This window comes from Manis javanica, chromosome 3, assembly GCF_040802235.1.
Source record: "Manis javanica isolate MJ-LG chromosome 3, MJ_LKY, whole genome shotgun sequence".
Lineage (NCBI taxonomy): Eukaryota > Metazoa > Chordata > Mammalia > Pholidota > Manidae > Manis > Manis javanica.
The window spans coordinates 10,857,140-10,877,435 of NC_133158.1; the positions used below are offsets into that span (position 1 = coordinate 10,857,140).

At 38.9% G+C, this 20,296-nt stretch overlaps 1 protein-coding gene across 7 annotated transcripts in view; it reads right to left on the minus strand.

Annotated features, from left to right (window-relative positions):
- Nucleotides 1-20,296, minus strand: part of CADPS (calcium dependent secretion activator) — a 428,787-nt gene that overhangs the window by 204,893 nt on the left and 203,598 nt on the right. The gene's annotated exons all lie outside the window — the stretch shown is intronic.

The window sequence follows — 20,296 nt, forward strand, 5'->3', positions numbered from 1 at the left end:
TGAGAAACTCTGGCTCAAATCTTTCACTTTCATCTAGTGAAATTTGGTAATTCTACAAATCGGTGTGAGGATGGGGCTGTCTCTATTTGGGGAGGTGTCATGTTCGGCTCCTGGAGGTCCTCCCCCCTCTTCTTCCCCATCCCCATCCCAGTGCACACTTCCTGGCTCCAGCTGTTTGAGAATTGCATCAGAGCATCCATCTGTCTCCAGGAAAACAGAATCCAAAAATGCAAATGATTTTTTCTCTGCTAAGTACACAGATGTGCAAAGAACCATTTAAACCAGGGCTGGCAATTTTTTTTAAAAGGAAACTATTCTAAAACTTCTCTAGCCTCTTTAGGAATCCCTTAAAAACAAATCTCTTTTTGAGAGATGAGAGTTGCCCATCTTTTTTCAGATGAACTTGCTTCCTGCTTACATACGAATTTGGAAATTCCTAGAGACAGATATGTTTCACTTCTTTCCTTTGTATTTTCAAGTTCCTTTCCATTCCATGGGGGCAAGTTACCTAATGGTAGTGAGTCTCAGGTTTTCTTATCTGTAAAATGGGGATGACAGTATCTACTTCATAGAATCATTCCGAGGTGGGTGCACACGAGTGTCTAGTTGAGGATAATCCTTTCTCTCTGCACCTCCACTTGCTGGAGGTGGTATATGGTCTTGCCTTCCTGGATGCAGGTGCCTGATCCAGGGATGAGCACCTGATCCAAGCTGAGCCAATCAGATTCCCTCATTCTGGTCTTGCCTTCCTGGATGCAGGTGCCTGATCCAGGGATGAGCGCCTGATCCAAGCTGAGCCAATCAGATTCCCTCATTCCAGAGTTTGAGACTCAGAGGGGGGATGGCCAGAACCAGGAAACAGCTGGAGCTGGGTCACACGGATGGCAGTTGGTGAGCACTCCTTCTCCAGTTTTCATGTTGTCCCTTCTACTGTACTTGTTTCTTTAAGATCCTTCCCCTGGGTTTAATTTTGAAGGCTTTTTTTGCCTTGACTCAGCCTGTATTTATAGATTTCTTTCTCTTTTTATACCTTTTTTAGAACCTCATTCCCCACACGTCCTGCACCTCCCAGGCTGCAGACGTTGGTGGGCACTGCTTCCTTTTGCTAGAATGCCCTTCCCACCCAGGCTGCACTTGCAAGCATTTCATAGCCAAATTCAAAGGCCATTTTAAAAGCATCACCTCCAGGAATGATCTTTGGTTTCCACAAAAGAGGAGGAATCTGCAGTTTACCTCACAATGGAATCCTTTCTACTTTATATTCATTATTAAAATACATGACTTATTTCCCTGTGAATGTTTGTGTATCCTAAGGGTACGGGCTTTCCTTTCCATTTTTTCATCTTTGGCATCTAGCAGTATTTTACACATTGTAAACACTCAATTAAAATTTAACAAATTGATAAATTATTCATTTTATTTATTTGTGGCCTGGTAACTTTTTCAATAATTGCTCTCTCATCTTTTTTAAGGCTGTAATGCTGGTGTATATAAAAATAAAATTTAGAGAAAAGTAAGGGCCTGTTTCAAATATTTTCACCCCATGGAGCTTTCTGTATTTTTCCTACCAAGAATTAACACTTGCATTTGCTATTTTAGTCAGATAATTCAGGAGACAAAGCCAGCTGTGGAGGAAAATGTTTTCTTTCTTCTGTCATGACTGTCCACATTCAACAATCTCTCTAATTAGGTGTTTCTCATTCATTTCACTTTGCAAGCTGGCATGGAAAGATTTACTAAGCAGAAAAGAAATCATGGAATGCTCTAGAAAAGCCACTCAAGAGGATGAACATAAATCAGAGAAATTAGAGCAGAGCTAGAGCCTTCAGCAGGGCACTGGGATTCTCAAACTGCAGATTCTGGAGATGCTTTTAGGTGGCACCAGGATGGGGCATCAAATTGCCATGTGAGACAGCCAGAATGACTGTTCTCTTCCATTCTTTTTGGAATGGAATTCCTCAGGAAGGAAGTCTCAGTGTGGCAGAAGAATGCCTTAAATGTGCCCATTCTCCTTTGTTTTAAAGAGGGGGCAGTTTTGTTGACATGTGGATTCTCCTGCAGGGAACAGAATCAGTCTACAATTTGCTAACATTGTTTTGTTTTCACTGAAGTTATTTTTATGGCTACTGTCTATTTGTCATCAGAAAAAGATTCCCTTTAAAATGGGAGTATATTTAAAGAAAAATATAAAACAAATAATAGTACTGGGGTGTGCAGGTATGGTGTGAAGGTGGTCAGGAATGATGGCAGGTTTAGAAAGATGTAGCCAGGGCTATACACTGTATATTTAACTGCAGTGAATATTAAAAATAAGTCAGATTTGAAAAGGAGACGGTGACTTACAAGTAGAGATGTTGTAGTTCTTCTCAAAGCCATATTTGGAATAGATTTTTCTATGAAATCTCATCATTAATATGTATATATGAGGATTTATTTTTACATAATGTTAAGTCTTTAATTCTTCTGAATCATTGCCATGTTACATTTAACTGTATTTCTACTTTTGTGTGTGTGTGTGCATCTTGCTTTCAACAGAACAGCAGACATTAACTGTCACATTCTAATTCTGACGAACTATGCAAACCTGTCTAATCCAATTATTCTGTATAATTAAAGCAGTTAGTTTGAAATTACAACCGAGCTCAATTATAAGGGGAAAAAATAAATCTCTCTTTTTAATTTTCTAGTGCCTTAGTTTTATCCAGCTTTGCAAATTGTACTTATGGCCTGTCTATAAAAATAAATCTGAAGGTAAATTATGATTTAAATCCCCAGGGGCAAGCTGTTCTGCTTATTTGTTAGAAAGCAAACAAGACCTACTTTATGTCCTGTTTATTAACCTGGAAATTTCAAACATAGGGAATTAAAAGATTTCAACTATATTGATGCCATAACGATAGAAATTATTCAACAGAGTAATACTCTCGGGATCATCTGAGAATCTCTAAAACAAACCATTATTTGACATATATTTTTTAAAAGAATATGGTGATATGGAATTTAAAAAATGCATATATATACATTACTTATGCTCACCACCTAAGCTATTCCATCTAAGCTACTGTGTAAATCATCTATAGAATCAGAAGGCTCTAACGTGAGGTTTTGGTAATTCAGTTTGCGATCGCTCAAGCATGCCTTTATTCCTCGCCCTCCCTTATCTGGGTTGTATCACTGTCTACACTTTGAAAAACAATGGGAAGAAATAAGATCTCCCCTCTCCTCAAAAAGCCATAATTATTTGAGGTCTTCAGTATATTCAGCCTCACATTGTCATATGAAATTCTAATTAAGAAACCCCAGGGTAAGCAATGTATTAATGAATCAGTTGATGCATCCTTTGCCTGGAGGAAGTTGTTGCAGGTAAACATTTTCATGCCAAATATGTCTAAATATTTAGGTCTTCTCTACTGTAGGTGAAGCAGAATACTCCTCCTCTGTTCAGATTCACAAATTAGGAAGAAACAAATGAGGCAAGGGTTTTGCCGTGTGACTTGCTCCCATGGGCATAACCAGATTGGAAAGACACGCTTCGTGACAGCGCAGAGTAACGCACTCTACTAGTTCACGCTGCTACAGCACCAAAGGCTGTCCAAGCTGCATCCACTCGCCCTGACACAGACACAGCAGGACACAGATTACATGTTATCCCCTGTATTCCTATTAGCCATCAAGCAGCTGTTCTTTCCAGACTCAAAAAAGGCATATAAAAGTACAAGAGAATCAAAGAGCTGTTAATACAGGGACAACTGTGAATCTTCTGTGTTTGACTACCTGTTTGTGTGCGTGCAAATTTGGTAACTAACTATTAGCAACATGCTTCATACTGACGGTGACTTACCAGGTGTGGTGACAAGTGAATACCTTCCTTTTCTCCAGCTCAGGAAATGGCACAACTGTCTGGCTACTCACACACCAATCCTATGTACTATCTTGGATTCCTTTCTTGCCCTCATGACTTACAAACATACACACACATTTAAATCAGTTGTGAGCTTTTATATATCATTCTCCAAAACATACCTATTTTTCGTCATTGTCAATCCAGCCTAACCCACCATATCACCTCCTGCTTGGACAGTTCCAATAGGCTCCCTACTCATTTCCAAGTGTCTTCTCTTTTAAAAAGGGAACATACATGAACTTTTTTTTCTACAGATCACTTTTAAATAAACAGCTTTGTCAACGTACAATTACATACCATAAAATTCACCTGTGTTAAGTGCACAATTGAATGATTTTTTAGTAAATTTACAACATTGTGCAACCGCAGCTATGGTCCAATTTTAGAAATAAATGTCACCCCCCCAAAATCCTTTGTGCCTATTTGCAGCCAATCACACATTCCCCCACACAATCCTGGGCAACTGCTAGTCTATTTTCTGTTTCCCTAGATGTGTCTTTTCTGGACATCTCTAGACAAATGGAGTCATATGATATATGGTCCTTTGCATCTGGCTTCTTTTACTTATCATAATGTTTTTGAGGCTTATCAGTGCTATAGCATGCATGAATACTTCATTCTTTTTATTGTCAAATAGTATACCCTGAAGCATATGTAATTTCTGAAGCATAATAATTAAACACTGGGGAAGCTGTCACTCAACTTCGAACTAGAATATTATAAAACTATTTAGTGTTCTGCTTGTCTCTCCATTCTATCACCCATGCAGCTAATAGGCATCATAACCATCCTTTGCTTGCAACCTTCTGGTAGCTTCCTGTGGCAGTTAAAATTAAATCCAAAGTCCTTTCATGTCACAAGGTGCTACCTGACATGATCTTGCCTGTCTCTCCTACTGCTTTTCCCTACCCGTATGCTCCATATACAATGTTCTTTTTGCCCCTTGAATATTATTAAGTTATTCCCACATCAGGGACTCTAAAGTTGCTTTTTCTTCTGCCTTAAATGTTCTGCTTGATATTCAGGTGACTGGATCCTTGACATTGAAGTCTCAGTAGCATCTCCTTAGGAAGGGTTTTCCTGGCCAATCTGAAAAGAATTGCCTTTCACCCAGTTACCCCTGATTGCATCACCCAGGCATTTTTTCCCCCATAGTACTCACTGCTGTATTAAATGATCTTATTTGTTAACACACTTATTATATTTTATACTTATTTTGTCTCTTCCCACTAGACTAGAGGTTCCCTGAGGGTACAGCTGTGTCTATCTTGTTCATTGCTATATTGCTTGTGTGTACAATAGTATCTAATTCATATTTTATTTAAATTACTACTGACTGAAAGGATAGAGAAACAGGTATGAATCAGGATGTAGAATAAACAGAGTAAATCCGGATGCAAAGTGGACGTAGAGATCTGAAACAGCCAGACAGCAGAGCAGCATCAACCATAGCCTTTGTTTCCATTGACAGTATTTTTGGATCTGTGCTTTCCCATTTCCTTTTTAAAATAAGTATTTCTACAAAGAAATTTTAATCACTTATCCCTTGATTAGGTTTAGTCTCATGCAGAGAAAATATGTACTTCTGATCGGCACTTTGGGTCTAAAAATCAGCATAAATCCTGCTGGTACAGAGTTTTGTGTGATTTACCCTCTCTTTTTAACAAGGTATTTGATGTCAATTTCAAGAGACTTGTGGTTTCACTAACCCTGGAAACCTAGGTTTAGAATTAAGTCCTGTTAACCATCTGTTTGGAGAGTCCTCAAGTTGATGTAGATTTTTCATGTTATTTCTTAACTGCCTGAGTATCTTCCATTCAAATTTGGGTCAAATCTTTCTCTTAATTTGCTTACTAAAAAGATATTAATATTAAATCTTCATTATACTATCTTATTAAAAATATATATTTCCTCAAATTATGTTTATATTTGTATTCATTTTTATATTTATATATCTATATTATTTCTATATTTTCCTAGACCATAAGAAAGTTTAAGTATTAGGTAATGAAGTTGGTCACTGATTTTAGATTAATTAAAGCCAGTAGTATCAACTTTGGTCCTAAGACTTGCTTGGCAGACCCATTTTCACTTGAACGTAACACTTACTTTATGGGTATGACATACCCTGATCCCTGGTAGGTTAAAAAAAAACTGCGAAGAAACTAACACAAAAATTCTATTTAAAAAAGGACGTATATAATGAGCAAAATAGGTGAAGAGATACAAACTTGCAATACAAAATAAATGAGTCACTGGAATGAAAAGAACAGCATAGAGAATACAGTCAATAATACCATATGGTGACAGATGGTAACTACATTTATCATGGTGAGCATTTTGTAATTTATACAACTGTCATATCACTATGTTATACACCTGAAACTAATACAATATTGTATGTCAGCTACACTTCAATAAAAGAGAAATTGTGAAATAGATACTAATAGTCACTGAGTGGTTACCAAGAGAAAAGGCTTAGTGCACATTCAAATTATCCTTAGTGACTTCTGAAAATCTTTAAAATATATTAATAAAAGCCTGCAAAAATAAAAATAAAAAAGGACTTATATTGTTACTGATTATTGTAAAAGACCTGGAAAATCTCCATAATGAGCTGCATTTCTTTCATGTGCATTGTCTCTCCCTATATATTTTAATCCGTGACTTTGTTTGCTGATGCTTTAAACCACCCAAGATCCTACACAAATATAACTAAGATGTTACTTGTTCTCCGCCTTGATGTACAAACACCACAATGTAATCTGCATGCTTAGTTATACAAAGTATCATTCTGCTGTTTATACAAAATTCTAATGGAGAAGCTTTTTATGTATCCAGACAAATGGAGCAAATTGAGATTGCTCACTGAGGCCAGAGAATGACCTTCCTTTGAGCACAATGACTTGCTCACTGTTTGTGTACAAACAGTTGAATTGCATCTTTAATGCCAGGGTCAATTTTAAAGCTGCCCTGAAATCTCTGAGGCTGCCAGAGACAAAGACAACATCCTGATGCCCTGAAATCTCTGAGGCTGCCAGAGACAAAGACAACATCCTGATGGTGGAAGCTGAGGAGACAGAGGGCTCCCAACAAATAAATTCAGCAAGTGACTGACAGCCACTCACTTTCCCCTAGTATACATGATGGCAGAGGTTCAATATAAGTGTTCACTCAAATAGGATGATGACCTGTCTCAACTGGCCCCAGGACACAGACTTTTCAGAGCTAAGATTGGAAAGTCCTGGGCAAACCAGGATGAGATGGTCGCCCTACTCACCATCAGGTAGTAACTGACTAGCTGTGAACTAACAATACCATTTCTAGGAATTCCTCTGAAAGAAACAATCATAGATGAGCATGAAGATTTCTATACAAGATTAATCTATCATGTGCATTTATCCATGAGGGTGTGATACACACACACATAGATACAGAAGAGGAAACAGGAAAACAACACCAAAACATTTATAATCACTATTTGCTGGGTATTGGAATCATAAGTTATATTTAATATTTCCTTGCATCTTCCCTCCATTTTGGCAACAGACATATTAATTTTTTTGATGAGAAAACATTGGATTTAATTTTAAAAAATGAAGCCAATCATAAGACCAGCACAGTGCCTTACACAAAATAGATACTAAAGAAAGATTATTTGAAGTATGTGTACATAATGTGTATTTCCTGCCCAGATTTTTTCAGCAGCTGCATCTGTAGGAGAGTCCTGGGTTTAACATTGCACTGTGAACTTGGAGTGGAGACTGATTTACTCAAATGTAATTAAACATTATCTTCATGAAAGACTTCAAGTACCCAACACATTATCTGCTGAGAACTGCTGACTTGCTCAGTGATTTTGACCCATTTGTAGGTTACTTCTTGAAATCCTTTCACATTAATAACCTCCTTCCCAGCAGCAAGCATTACCACAAGCTCAGTACAATCTGACTTTTAAACCAAGCAGGAAATGAAACCTGGAGGGCAAAGTGAATTCGTTAGTTTTCTTTTTGGGTTTGGTGTCAATGTCACTGTAATGTCAGCATCTAACACTGTAAAAGACACACGTCTTTACTAACATAGAAAAGGAACAAATTTGGTACAGCTGTATCTTGCAGGGTATAAAAGACCCAGCTAGAGAACTGGTTCCCAGCTCCCAGTTGTACATCCATTACCCACAAGGTTATAGGAGAAGCTGGGATGATTCAACTCACTCAAGGTCATTCACCAAAACACTGGAACTACAGTTTACAAATCTGCACATGGTCTGTGCAAAGCAAGATTTGGTGGGGATAAAGAACTGTAGACTCATGAGTGAATAGTCAAGGGCTCTCTCAGGCTGGAAGGCAGCCTCCAGAGAGCAGAGCATTCCCCTTGGTAAAGAGGAGAACATGGAAATAAGGAGAGTCTTGGCTCTACAGCCCAATGTATCTTGACTTGTCTGTTCCACACCCCTTCTCTGCCACCACCAGCCACCATCACCTCCTGCATAACAGCTTCCCAACTGATGTCCCCACTTCCGCTACTGTCCATGACCCCTGTCATTATTTTCCAGACAGGAGTCAGAGGGATCTTTTAAATATGCAAATACCACCAGGTTACTTTCAGGCTTAAAATCCAAACTTCTTCCCTCGGTCTCCTTGTGGGACTGGGCTTCAGCCAGCCCACTGACTCACTCCCAATTCCCTTCCCTCTCCGTCTGCTCAAGCCCCTGTGGCCGTCATCTGTCCTGCTCCTTCCCACAGGGTCTCTGAACTCTCCATTCTCACAACCCACCCAGCACGCTCTTTGACCAGCACATTCTTTAGATTTAAATTCAATTGTCATGTCTTGAGAACACTTTCCATTGAATAACCAAAATGTTTCCAACTAGATTCCAGCTATCAAGAGCTACCTTAAATAGCTGCTCCACTCTAAACCCTCTGAACCAGAAGCTATGGGGTAGGGTGAGAGCTTTTGCATTCTTTTTAAGGAACACTTTCTGACCAAGCTAATTAGAACAGCCTCTCCACAACTTGGCTAGTGTCCACTGAGTCACCCTGCATCTCTGCTTCACAGCAGAGCTGGAAGGCCCTGAACTCACATTTTTGCTGCATGCTGAGTGGATTAAGGATTACAAATAAATATTTGGCAAAAGCTAAGTACTGACATCATAGAATAAGTTTCTGGAAACACAGGAATCAAATATTAATGATTTAGTTATTATTATAATATCATTATTAAATTTGAATAGTCAAAATTTAAACTTTTGTTATGCTATAGGCACAATAATCTCTTAGCACCATCAGCCAAAAACTTTCCCCTGGCACCTCTCTATGGCACATTAGGATGGATGCCAAATAGATGTTTACTTTGTTTAGAGGTTGGTGGAAGAATGAAGTATTTGTGGGCAAGCTCTGTCAGTGTGGGGAACTATAAACACTGACAGTGAGTTATTAAGCTTTTCTTCCTTCTGGACGGGTATGGATTAAGGCAAGCTTTTTCTTATTTTGTTTAATGTGATGAATGCTAGTGTGCCAAATGGGGCTACAAAGATTAGAATTATGATATAGCCTAACCTTTATTTTTCTGCCTGTACTACTTTTATAGAGATTTCGTGGCTCAAAAGGATATAATGTTCATCCTAAAGACATCAGGTTAACCCATTCTTTTAATATTATCTATTTACTTAACTATTTGGAAAAGTAATTGTTTTTACATGAAATAAGCAGTTTTGTAATCAACTATCACATATATTGAAATTTTGATATGCGTATGTCTATACATATATATATATACACAACTATTTCTATCTATATGTCTCTCCATATGTACACATATCACTGATTGATAGAATTTTAACATATAAAGCAATATAATTTTGATTCTAATAGGCACTTGGAATACTTATATTTCAAAACAAATATTTAGATATTAAAAATAGGCAGAATGATAAGTGTGCATATAATGAAATATATATATATACATGGAATGCAATTAAATGATCTGAGCACACACAAGTGCAGAGATGACAGAAAGGACTTTTAAATAACCTTGGACTAGTAGACCTTCTAGAGTTAAGGTTGAAGCAAAGCTATGTAGATTTTGACTGAATAGTAAGGCCAAACCCAAGCTCTGATGCATCTCTACCCAGGGATCTAACATGGTCCTGTTTAATGTGTATCTGTCCCATTAGACTATGGCTGCCAAAAAGCAGGATTTTTGCTTCTTTTGTTCACTGCTCTATCCACAGCACCTCGCCCAGTGTTTAGTATACGGTAACCACTCACGTAAGTGAGACACAGAAATAGTTGGTGGAATGAACAAACGAGTAAGGTCAATAGCATTTTGGGCTCTTCTTTCTGTGATCTGATTCTCTCCCTGACTTGACAAGTATTTGTGGGATCAGCAGGCAGCAGGCCCATGGGATGAATTTTGATCACAAATGACCAAAAGAGCACAATGAGTTCCTTCAGAGGCTGTCATTTTTGGAGACGAGGTCGGTCTTGAGATTTGTTTTGTTTGGCATCTCTCAAGTAAAAAAGTGAGGAAGACAGGATTTTCCAGGTCCCAAGTCTTGGTGCCTCTGGCTCAATAGAAAAACAAACAAACAAACCTTAACCCTAACCAGAAAATCACCTAGTCCTGGTGTTGGAGAAGATGGTTTGTACAATTTGACACAGGAGGGGGGAAAACAAGGTGACACCACATGGCAGGGTGGAACTGAGATTTCAGACATGGAGACTCCTGCCTCTAATTCCTATTCCCTAATAATCCTCAAATATTGACATTACAACTCTGTTGTATTACTTGATATGCAAAGTAATGGTAGACAAGAACTCTCTTTATTTCTCTTTCTTTCCAGTATATTTACAAAAGAAAAATAATTCAAAACAATATAACCCTGCATTAATTAGATGGTATGACAACCTATCTGCTAAACAATAAGATTATACGAAATTTTTACAGATTTTATGTAATTTGTGATGTGCACAGCAATTTCCTGGTGTGCATGTGTATGTTTATATGTGTGTATATTTTCTTCACTACTGTCATTACTTGCAAAGTGACGGTTGTTTGGTATCAAGAAGTGTTTCTACAATACACTCACTTCATTTTTCATATATATTTTTTGTAGTTTTGGTATTTTGTAGCCATTTTTTCTGTTCTTTCAGAGAAATCGCCACCATAATTATCATTGTGTTCATCAGTATTCTAAAGAGGTTTTCAAGCCTGTCACGTAGACCTTCCCAGATTTTCTCAGAGCCCTGTGCTATTTGCTATAAAAGCTTAGCTCTGAGTCTATCCAGCTTTATTGACCATTTATTCCATGCAAGGCATTATAAAACTAGCCTGATACACGAATTTTTCCAAGTACAAGTGAGGAATCTACATACAAATGAACACATTCTAAGAGGAAGCTAAAAAAAGATAATTTAATTGAGAGATAGAGTATCTGAAATTTCTTTAGTTCACACCACCTTACTGATGACCTGAGCTATCTGACCTCCTTTTCCCCCTGGCTTCACTGATGGCAAAAATAACTATAAAAAAATAACAATTCTTACATTTGTGCCAAGTGCTTTGCATATATTATTTAACTTGAATTCTCATCACTAAGCCTCTGATGTAAATAGCATTAGTCTCCTTTTATAGGTGAGGAAACTGAGGTTCAGAAGGAATTAGTAACTTATCCAATATAATAATGTCAGTGGCACAATGGAGATTCAAACTAAGGAATGTCTCACCCCAGGGTTTCTGCTCTTATGTCTATGCTGAACCTTTATTTTCCATTGAATAACCAAAATGTTTCCAACTAGATTCCAGCTATCAAGAGCTACCTTAAATAGCTGCTCCACTCTAAACCCTCTGAACCAGAAGCTATGGGGTAGGGTGAGAGCTTTTGCATTCTTTTTAAGGAACCCAGGGAACTTTTGTACTCCTGACTTTAAGCGCCAGAGTCTCAGAAGTTGCCAAACACCCTGATGATTGGCATTATGCCAAGAAGAGCATCTGTCTTCCCTGGAGGCCCCACACTCACTTGTATCCATGCAGTGGGGTAAGCTCTGTATCACAGCACAGGGGGTTTTGCTACAGAGCAAATAAAACACTTATGCATACATAGAAAGTATTATCTCAGCACCCTAGCATCTCTTAAACAAAGGCTTTGATCCAGAAAGAGGCTGGAAGAATGGGCTCATGGAGACCCAAGGTGTAGGGGGCTGGGTGATTGGTGTGTATGACTCTGAGTGAGACAGGGAGGCATACTGTCCTTTTCCTTTCCTCTCATCTTTGGGAACCAGCTCTTACAGCATCAAGTTGATGGCAGCTCACCCTGAGGGTCTGTCTTCTGGCTCTGGAAAGCATTTTGGCAATACTGCTCTTTCCCCTATGTTAGATTTGGCTATTTGCTTTCCACATGTTTGGAGTCATATAGCCTGGGTTTGAGGAGTTGTAGGATTTTAGGAGAGGCTTCCGACTGGTCCAAACCTCTTTTTTCTTGTATGTACTGAGGGTACCTATTTCTTAAGAGTAATATGTGATTCAGTGAGATTATAGTGGGTTTTTGGCTATTACTATTTTTTTAGCCATTCATTAAACTCAGCCACTAATATGGCTCATATTATTTTCCCACTCCAGCCCCTTGGGGCAGGTTGAATTATTGTTTCCATTTCAGACTTGAAGAAACTGAAGCTCAAAGAGGAGAATCCACTTGCCCAACATCACCCAGCCCCTGAGTGGGGCTGGGATTTAAACCCAAGTCTGCCTGACTCGACCATATGGTATAAGCTAGCTCACTGTCTGGCACCTAGTAGATTCCAGTGAATGGTAGGGGCAAAAAAAAAAATGGTCACTGACGGATGAAGGATTATGATCACTATTGTAATGGCTCTCCTGGACTCGTGGAAGCACCTCAAAGGCAGGGGCCACCTCTGGCTCATCCTGGCACACTCCCGTAAGGTCAGATTACACCTGCTGTGCTGAGAGCCTGCACTGAGGTAGAACTCCTGTGCTTGTGCTAAAGTGTGACAGCACATTTATGACCTTTTAGATAGAGGCAGCAACTCAGTCGACACTAGACTTATGGAAAGGAAATGAACCCTGTTTGATCATTTTGCTGAGTAGTCAATGCCAATTCATATGCCCTTTTTTAGTGTCATGATTTCTTTCTAAAAGGTAGAATAGCAGAATGAGTTAAAAGTACAGGCTTGGTTCCTAGCTCAGCTATTTCTTAACTGTGCAACTTTGACCAACTCACTTAACCTCTGTGAATCTCGGTATTTCCATGTCAAATGGGAATAACAATAGTACCTATTCCATAGGCACTGAGTGAGCCGTTGACTGTGAAATACTTAGCACAGCACCTGTCCCATAGGAAGTGTTGAACCAATGTTAGTGATTACTATTTTAGACGCAGGCCACGTTTTTTCCATCTCTCCCTCCTTTCTCCAAACATGAATGAAACCTTATAAATAATAGCCAACATGATTAATATGTGGTAGGCAGTCTCTTATTTTGTATATATGTTAATTAACCTAATTTTCAGAAGAATGTGGAAACTGAGGTACAAAAAGTTAAGTAACTGCTCAAGGTCAGATAGCTGCGTTATGGACCCAGGACTCTGGCTCCTGAGTCCGTGCTCTTGTTCACCACGCAATATTGCTTCTATACATTGATAAATCTAAACCACACCTCTCTTGTTTGCTTATTAGGAAGGACAAATCAAGTTTCTGGCCTACTTTCCATTATTACTATAAGTAACTAAATGGCATCCCTTATACATGCCCTGGTCACCAAATAACAAGTATAATGGTTTTCCACACTTGGGGAGAAATGTATTGTACTGGATTTCCATGAAAACAGTGATGGTCGATCAGTCCAGCCTCAGATTAGATAGTGCTAGGAAAGCTCAGGTAACGTATTCAGGGAGCTGAACCAGAAATGAAATGGACCTACTGTCATTTAGTCTTTAGAGGGCTATTTAAAAAGATACATCCTTGTGTCAGACCTACCAATGCTGGATTCCTCATAAAATCGGAACTTTAATGGATTTCTCATATTTGGATGGAGCATCACTGTCTAAGCGTCCAACTCCGGCCACCACTCCATCACCATGGCAGGAATTCTGGAACTCCTGCCAACTCTAGAAATTTCACCAACTTGATGTTTCTTTCAATTCTTGAAAACTCTCCCTTAATTTCTGCTATTATGTCTCTTCTCGGGATCAGCTGGAGGAAATATCTATAGAATTGTTCTGGGAAAAGGAGTCTTTGATACTGTGTATCAGAACATGGTGAAGCTGGAAAGCCTGGTGACTTCTCTATGCCAGGGCAATAAATTTATGATGGAATTCGGCGCAGCGCTCGGAACTCTTTCTCCAAAGCTTTTGCTCTAGAGCCCCTTTCCTTCCGCCATCTACTCTGTTTATTCTTTTACCAGCCAGCCTACTAACACCCTCCAGCTCACAAGCAAATACAAACTGGTTTTCAGGAAAAGTTGTGGCTTCTGGATGAAGCTTTCTGGCCTAGGAGGCAGGACAGTCTCTGAGCATCCCAAAATGTGATTATAATTTTACATCCTCCCAACCGGCACATCTTCTGGGAGCCTAGCAAAATTGAATTTCTGGGTCAGTGTTGGCTTTTACCGTTTATGATTTAATTAACTTGGAAAGAAGTTAAGTCTTTTTCTCAGCAAGAAAAAACATGACAAATGGTACCCGTGTTCCCACTCAGTATTACATAAATGTCTCCCAAACTGTGACCTTGAGCATGGAGTTTAGAGAAAGACAGACAAAAAAACGAGCTGATTTTCAGAAAGCCTCATTCCCTCTCCACATTGCTGCTTCTGCAGTTCTTAAAATCTACAGTGGCTCCTGAAGTATCTACCACTCTGTGCTCAGGCACTTGAGTTTTTCCATTTAGCCTTTCTCTGTGGATCTATATCAAGGATAGCATCTGTATTATTTCCCACTCTAACACTCATGTCTGGCAAATTTTAAGTATTCCGTATTTGCTGACCAATATACCTGTTGTTTGAAGTTTACTCTGGTCCTTAAGGATGGTTCAGGTCATAAGATGGAAGACCAGTCATACCCTCCCTGGGCCATAATCCTCCAACGGCTTCTCCACGCTCTGGGAAAGAAGTTCAGATTCTTCAGGTGGCCTAGAAGGTCCTGAGTTGCCTGCTGCTGTCTTGCTCCTTAGACTTCCTGTAGCACGCTTCCCCGCACTGACCAATCTCCAGTCACACTGCTCTCCTGTTTGGTTCAGAAACATATCAAGCCCCTTCCTACCTCAAAGCCTTTGCACTTGCTGTTCCCTGTGCCTGGAATCTTCTCCCTGGCTCTTCTAAGGCAGGTTCTTTTTCATCCTTCAGGTATCAACTCACGCATTACACACTCTGAGTGGCCGTCCTTGGATACTCAAGTACCCAACATTCCCATTACTTTTTCCTGCAGCAGCTTGTTCATTTCTTTCAGAACCAAATGATAATCTGATACTATCTTATGTATTTATTTGTCTGTTTTGTGTGCATCTCTTCCTTTACTAGAATGTACAATCCATGAGGCCAAGGCTTGCTCTTTGTTACTCACGGCTGTAGCTCCACCACTAGTGGGACAAAAGGAAAGCATCCCATGTATGCTTGTTGAGGGAATGTAAGTCCCTACTCTTCATATCATCCCTTTACATAAACATTTCAAAGGAGCCATTTCAAAGGAGAGGAAAGAAACTCTACGTCCATTTAAACCATTCCAAGGCTCAGCATGCAGAAAACACTTTGGGTTTAATCGAGAAAGGAAGTACATTCAGATGATGATACATGCAGCAAGATATTGGAGGGTGCAACTTCCATTTCTGACTTTGTAACTGACTTAATGTGGGGGCAATTTAATGGAACTCCATTTCTATGAATAATCTGGGCACAATATGCCTGGCCCAACTGAGTTGTTCCATTAAGGCAAATAATATATTTCACAGAAGAAAAATGTTGTAGAAAGTCATTGTGTTTTATTCCTGTTTTATGCTTTAATATGGTCTCATTGGACAAAATACTATTGAAAAATGCTCAAGACTTCGGCAAGATTTACCAATTAAGGCATGTTATTTTCTTACTCACTTGAAAAGTGGCAGGAAACAGTTTGGCTGTGTTTTCTTACTCCTGACAATAATGAAACCCATGCGTCATGACGCCTGTAGCCTGTCACAGAATAATGAACTTGTTAAATAATCTAATGTCAAGTAGCATCCTTGGTTTCAACTCAGAAGAATACAATTTCAGACAAGTTAGCCAATATTGGGCTGCTAACTCAAACTGCTTAGGTTTTCAGTAAAAATATTTAAATTTCTCTGGTACTTAATCCTCAGGACATGCTCTCTTTAGGGGTACCTTACATTGTACAAAAGCTGAGAAAATCATTATGGAGTGTATCTTATATTCAGGGAACATGTCAGGTTTCCTTATGTCAGATCCCCCCCCCGACCAAAAAATTGCATACCATCTTCCCAACATTTGCCATTTCCACATACCTACATAAGACACTTCCGTGGTTATTTTTTATCATATCTAGGCACTACCTGTGGTATTATTTACTTAATATATTTTATTTAAATTAATTCACTTTTAAAATGCTAATGTATTTCTTTAAAAGGGACCTTAAGTCACTATTGCAAAAGACAGAGCAGCGTCACCAGCCACAAATGGAAAGTAACACAAATTACAATCTGTTCTCTTATGTACTTATTTGTTCTCTGTTTATTGCTTCTTGCTTTACTAGAATATACATTCCATGAGGCCAAGGCTTGACCTTTATGTATACTCAAGATATTGTTATTCATGGCTGTAGCCTCGGCACTACTTGGACACAATGAAAGTATCCCATGTGTGCTGTTGAAGGAATGCAAGTGCCTACTACCCTTCATGCCATCCTTGACATGGAAATTTCAAATTTCCATTTAAATCAATCCTAGGCCCAGTACATAGAAAACTTTTTTTGTTAAATGACATCTATATAGTGCTATAAAATTGCAACTGGAGGCTCTTGCTTGCAGCAGGTGCTGAGCCTGAGGCCCGTGGAGGTATTAAAGATCTATTAGAACCAAATAAAAACATTCTCCTTGACTTGATCAAAAGAACTGAAAAAGAAATGGAAAATGCTCTGATCACATGATTTGATATTACTCAGTGCCGTGTCTTGGTAATGCCTACCATATCTCTATTATCCGCAGAGATAGTGTGCGCCCTTTGATAAGTATTGCCTCATGGCAAGAAAAGTCTCTGCTGTATTTCATAGGAGATGTCACATATACCTGGCGTCCTGACTTCTCAAAGCATTTCCCTTCTCCATTCCCATGCCTTCCTTAGATTGTTCATGAATAACACAGTTTTAATTATTTCTGTCTTGGCATGCTTATTAGTTTCCCACTAGAAGCAGAAACAATGTATTGCAAATAAGGGCAATATTAAAAAAATCTATGTATGTATGTATACATGTATATAATCTATCTATCTATCTATCTATCTATCTATCTATCTATCTATCTATCTATCTATCTATCTACCTACCTACCTACCTGCCAACTTACCTACCTACCTATCTGTCTATTTGGAAAACTCTTGATAACATATTCTCCTGGCTTTCCACATTAAAAACCCTGGATAGAAGTGAGAGAATATACAGTCAGATAGAAAATAACCCACATGTAGCAAACAGATTGATAAAATGAAGGATGAACAGGAACAACCCATATCCACACCATTTTTTCTAACCACAAGGTATATTTAACACAAGAACACAGCATTTGTACGTTATTACATTATGGAACTAACCTAAATGACCATGCTGAGTAGGACCCTGGTTATAAAGGAGGAGGTGGTCTTGACTGAGGGAGTGAGGGAGAGCTCGGAATCAGTGTTCCCAATGGGTGCTAATAGGTATTAGCTGAAATAAGTTTAGGAAAAGCTCACGGATAAACAAAGCTAAACAGGTTTATTAACTGTGGAAATCTTTAGAGCCTTTAAAATGCTAATGTACACTGTGAATAACTCAGAAGGAAATATATGCCTTGCATTGCCCCAACTTACTCAACCATAGTACTCCTCTCCCTGCCATCGCTTTCCTCAGTGCACCCTGTACGTTAGAGTCCCCAAAACACAGTCTTGGACAAACTGGGTTATGTAATGTACTCCTGGACTTTGTGACTGTACTTGGCAAAAACAAAAGACAAAAGACAAATTCCTCGTAGACATATAACAGAATACGATGTTAGAGTTCCAGTCACTGGCTAAATTACTCGATAGCAGTGACAATAAAATCTGTAAGTAATAAATAAAATAGGCTTCAGTGGAATTTTGGTTATAGAATGTATAAAAAGTATGGGCATCAGCTGGCTGTAAGAACCAAGACAAGGTTCAGAAGATTAATACAGCAGGAAAAGGGCTAAGCTTGTTAGATTATGAAGTGGAATTATTAGGACAGATGAAAGATAACCCTCAAAAGGATAATTTTGGGGATAATCAAAATCAAGTAGCAGGCAGGACAGCTGGAGATTAGTAATGGGAGAAATTCTAAGTAGAAGAGGAGAGGAAAAGAAGAAATATACACTTCAAAGAAAATAAATGATGGAGAGGATTCTGAGTAAGTCTAAATTAGGAAGGAAGAAAATACACCTGTACAAACAGTCTCATTCATCCTAGAAGATGAAACTGGAGGCAGAGGAAAACTACCAGAACTGAACTACCACACAGGACAAAGTGAAAAAAGAGCTCAGGAAAAGAATGGCAGATTTAGAAGCAAGATAAGTAGAGGTTAAACAGAGAATTTATATAAAAAGGACAAAAGAAGAGACAGGAAGAAACATGAGCACTGGTAGATCAAACGCTGGATAGATCCCCCTGAGATACTATATAGAAATGGCGAATACAAGGCACTCGAATACCTTCTTCTCCATGGCAGACGTGACACGCTGAACATGGCAGTGTTTTCCACTGACTACAGATATGGCCTCAGCACGCTTCTCAATAGAGCTTAGTTCTGAGTGATTCCAGCTGATTCCAGGCATGAAACTTGCATTCTTACTGTACTAAAAAGCAACCAGACAAATCCTCTCTGGGGTTTTGGTAAACCCACTCACTGACTGAAGAGAAACAAAAATGTGACACTAATGGCTAGAAGAGCAAATTGTTTCAGAGTGAGATGTTTATTGCTGGCCATAATAACGTACGTGTATAGATGAGTAAATATGTATGTGAAATATGAGTATTTCAGGAAGGTAGACCCAAGTATTCCATATCCATTAATTGGAAACTTTAATTCATTAATATGGAACTTTCTTTTAAGCATTCATAAGCACATGAAAATCAGCTCATCATTTACCCTGGCAACTGAAATCTTTAAACCCAATAACATAAAATAAATTACATTTTGAGTTAAAATAGCCCATATGAAACACCAGCCTGTTAGAATCATCAGAGCTTTCTTCTTCCTTCTCAAACTTGTGATACCATATTGAGCCCAACATCATAAAAGGTTGGCAGCGACACCAAATTGGTTTTCCTTCCCCCATATATGACACATTTTTTAAAGGTACTTATAAATAATAGAGCTTAACATAACACCACTGATAATCATCAGGCATGGTGACAATTGAGAGAAAAATTGGGATTTATCAATGGCAGTTAAAAAGAAGCTGCATTCATTTTCAGTTTGAGAACCAATTTAAAAAAAGGGAGGAAGGGTGATGTGTGGCAAGTTGCGCCAGTTTCCATTTCCTCCTGCATGCTCTCGTTAATTCCACCCAGCTTCTGAGCATCTGAGGCCTTTGCCTATTCATGCAAAGAGCCACTTGAAGGCATATAATACCCTCAGATTTTCTCTAGTCCAGGAAACATTCAGTGCTTTCTTTGAACTATTTTGTTTGAACATCCTGGTAAGTTATTCATGTTCTGCCAAACAGCTCATAATGCTCTGGGGGAGGAGAAGCAGTGAGCTGCTGTGAAGGGTTACCCTTTTGAAGACCTTCTTATGAATTAACAACAATAAAAAAAGATGCTCATTAGTTTAGGCTGGCTTGATTGAGATAGAAAAGGAAGGGAGAGAGGCAGTGGGTACAGAGGGAAAAGAGCAGTGATCTCAGGAATTTTTGAGGCCTGATAGTCTAGTGACCCAAATGAGTTAATCATCATTACTCCTGTAAATCCTCACAATTGATTCCTAACTGGTCTCCTGCATCAAGTCTGGCCCCTTGACTGCAGCCAGAATGATCTTTTCAAACATACATCTAAGCATGCATCCCCAAGCTTCAGCATCTCCATGGGTTAGCAAGGCCCTTTGTGGTGCGGCCCCTTCCTGCCTCTTTGGCAAGCTTGTAGCATACTTTGGTCTCTGATCTTCAGCCCCAATGGCCTTCTTTTAAT